This window comes from Macrobrachium nipponense, chromosome 18, assembly GCF_015104395.2.
Source record: "Macrobrachium nipponense isolate FS-2020 chromosome 18, ASM1510439v2, whole genome shotgun sequence".
Taxonomy (NCBI): domain Eukaryota; kingdom Metazoa; phylum Arthropoda; class Malacostraca; order Decapoda; family Palaemonidae; genus Macrobrachium; species Macrobrachium nipponense.
In genome coordinates, this window is record NC_087211.1 from 30,330,261 (window position 1) to 30,333,929 (window position 3,669).

The following is a 3,669-nucleotide window of genomic DNA, read 5'->3' on the forward strand; positions in this document are numbered from 1 at the left end:
TTGTGTTTGTACAAGTTCTTTGGTCTTGATGATTGATAGTAATGTTTATTTTGTTGTTTTTTCTAACCACAGGTTTTTGTACATCTATTTATTTTATTATTTTTTGAACTGCAGGTTTTTGTGCTCCAATCTTAAGGAGGATGTAATGTGTTTAATGTGGTGATATAAAATTTATTATTTCATTGATTCTTACATAATTTCTTTTTCATTAAAGAACATGTTTACAATGTGATGCGTGGAATTCAGAACTAACTGTAAATTGCAAATTGTAAGCACGCAATTTGACCCTGGCTTGCTAAGTTAAGTTTTTGTTCTGCATGAATTATTAATAACATTTCTATTAACCTTTTGGTTGGTAAGGTACTCAAGTAACAGTGCACAAATGAGAGAGACTAAATAAAGGATAAATGCATATAAATAAATAAAGAAAAAAAATTAGTGTTATGAGTTCAGCGGGACGCAGAACTTGTGTGGGGGAGTGGTGAACTGATCTGCATAGAAAATTCGTGTGCGAGACGTAAAGGAAAATCTACTTGATGTGTTGTGCATATGTAAGTGTTTACATAATAAAAATATGGAATGTTAGTCCATATATATAAAAGTCTAAAACTAGAGGTCAACCAGATTGCTTGCAGGAATGTGATCAGACTAGAGACGCTAAAGATGACGTATACAATAAGTATGTAGGCTAAGATAACATGCCGTCACCTGTAGTCATTCAATTGTTTATAAACATTAGTCCAAGCTCCCTGCTTGAGACAACTACGGCCTACGTGATCTGTAGCGTGTCTCATTTGATTGTGTGTTCGTATGTAACTGTCATCTGATTGTATGTTCATATGTTCGAACTACTGTCTGTCCTTCATAACTTGGTAACGAAGATGGTAGACAGGCAGAACAGAGTTAGCGATCGTCATTAGAAGACCTGTACCTCTTTACCTAAGCTTTATCATGTAGAGGAATAGGATTAGCCATCATCATTGGCAGAAGCGATCAAGCTATCGTTATTAGAAGACTTGTACAATCATACCTGATCTTCACCATGTAAAACTTCAGAAGAATATATAATTTTTTATACTTAGTGTTTTCTACAAGAACCTCCTCACCGAACCAACATGAGTTTAACACATCGTCGACTTCGTAAGTGATCTACAAACCCCCAGACACTCCATTGAAGATGGAAGTGCAATACCAACCGACTTAGCGTAAGATTATCGCTAGTCTAACATTACCTCATAGGGCGCCTTATCATACAAGGCACAAGCCCTAATATTGGTGGCCAGCGTACCAGAAGAACTCTACAACGTCCTACGAAGAAAAAACCAGAATAATAAATCATGTATCATAAGAAGTCAACGACGACGAAAACAACAAGATTCGTCAAGCAACTTAGTATCATCGTTTAGTGAATAACTTCAAGAAACAAAACCGACGTGTCTTTTTCCTACGGCAACGGAAACTTCGTCTCTCATTAGAATCATTCAAGAAAACATCGTTAGTGAGCGTTTCCGGCACTGCAAGAAACAAACCGAACGCGTCTGCAGCATCGGATTTTCAAGGGCTCGAATCATCGAAACAACGCACACGGGGGAAACTGAAGCCAAACCAGGTCATCCGCTAAATAGAGAAGGAGGACCAAGGCGTGTGTCGTTATCGGAACACCGTGACTTCCCACAAAAAGCAAGCTAAGTACAATTTTTTATTCGTTTTGGAGTAACTTTGAGTGTTTCCTTTACAGGTCGAATTTCGTTATTCCTGTGGCTGAAGTTACGAGACATTCTTAATCTTACTTTTTTACAGAAATTATCTAACATTCATTGAGTTTCGCCACTGCGATGTTTTTATCTTTGAGTGTCTGTTTCCAGAAGTTCTACTGAAATATCATAATCATATACTATGTTAATTTTATCATTTTGGGTGATTATTAATCCCTTACGTAACAAATCATATTAAACAGTGAATATGCGTTTACGCAGTGGACGTCTGTATTTATACAGATGCATGGATAGGGTCGTTAAGCACCGTAGTGATTAGAAAACACACACAAGTGGAACACCCGTACAAATCTATATAATTAGAGGTAACACTATTTCGGGTCATGACAATAAATGCTCCTTTGCAAGTCCCGATCGCAGTTTTAGCCTTGAGTTTCTTGAGTTATATAAAATATCGAACCTCAATGACTCAACTTAACTTTAAAAATATGGCTGGATTGCAAGGAATAACATGTCTGTAAAAAACTTTCATCAGGCTAAATGCGCTGACCAGGATCCCTCACTATTTCAAATTTTAGCAAAGAATGAAGTACAAACAGTTAATATTGTAGGCAGTAGTGATAACTTGTCTTATTGGTAATCGCTCAGTTCCTAATAGTTCGTCATTCATTGCTTTATACGTAACCAGCAACATAATGCTAAAAAACACACAAATACGTTGCCGATGGTAATAAAGAGAAGGATCCTAATTATTACAAAAAGAAATAGAAACAGTAGCCCGTTCAGAATCAAACAAGCAAACTCGGTGACTGTGTCACCTAGTCAAGCGGTCAAGGTTAGTTAAATCTGCCAAGTGTTCAAAGCATAGCAAATTCCACACAATAAGCGACTCTAGCAGAGTGGGGAAAAGCGATGTTGGTTCATACATACCGAATCTTTTTGAATTAAAAAGGATTTTTCCTATGAAACACTCGACGTATAAAGTAATCAGAGCAGGTTTTCGTTTCTTTTTAATACATAAGTTATAATAAATACTGGTGGATTAAGCCCAACTGTACGCGCCGTAAAAATTATTAGAATATCTTGTTTTATTTCTTTTAGTACACGTAATATCTTGTATTTACGGACTCACCGTCTGTTGTTCGAACTTCCCTAATGAGAAGTCCGGATAAGCGAGCGCTTACAGATACCTCTATAGTTATAAAAAACATTGATCTGTATCTAGTGTAATTGTAAGATTCATCCAGGGGGGGGTATACAATATTAACTTACATCCTGCAAAATAAGGCGTGTTTATCAAAGGAAAATCCTATAAACCTTCAAACATATTAAAATCTGTTTGAACAAAAATGAGACAGTTAAACAATAATAACTTATATAAAGGAACTATACAGTTTGTCTCATAAATCGTAACATTGTTCAAATGACCCAACAGAATTCTCCCACAACCGCAGTCGTAGTTTGCACGCAAAATCTCGAGAAGCATGCACCCTCGAATGTCTTAGTGCGTGTAAAAAGACTTTGCTGGGAAATGAAATTTTAATCCTTCCCGACACTGAAATATAACGATTTCCGCGAACAAAGCCCTAAAAGTATACATATCGTGGATACGGAAGTTATTAAATATCGCATTTTTTATTGTTGCTAATTTTTAATCCCGCCCAACCAGTCGTAGATGAATCTCTCTGATAATCTATCTAAAGTAATATCCGTAAAGTCATTCAAGCCAGAGGTGATTCAGCAGAATTTTTTTTTATCTTTTACCTGAATATACCAGGGAGTTTCTCCACTAGCGAGTGATCTCTGGGAAAAAAAACGGATGTAATTTACACAAAACACGTCTAAGGACAAACATAAAGCTATATACGTACCTTCGTATAGAACTTCACTGCAATTTCAAAATAGAGATAAATGACGAAGTTGAAATATGTTAGTAATAGGAGCCATTAGGAAA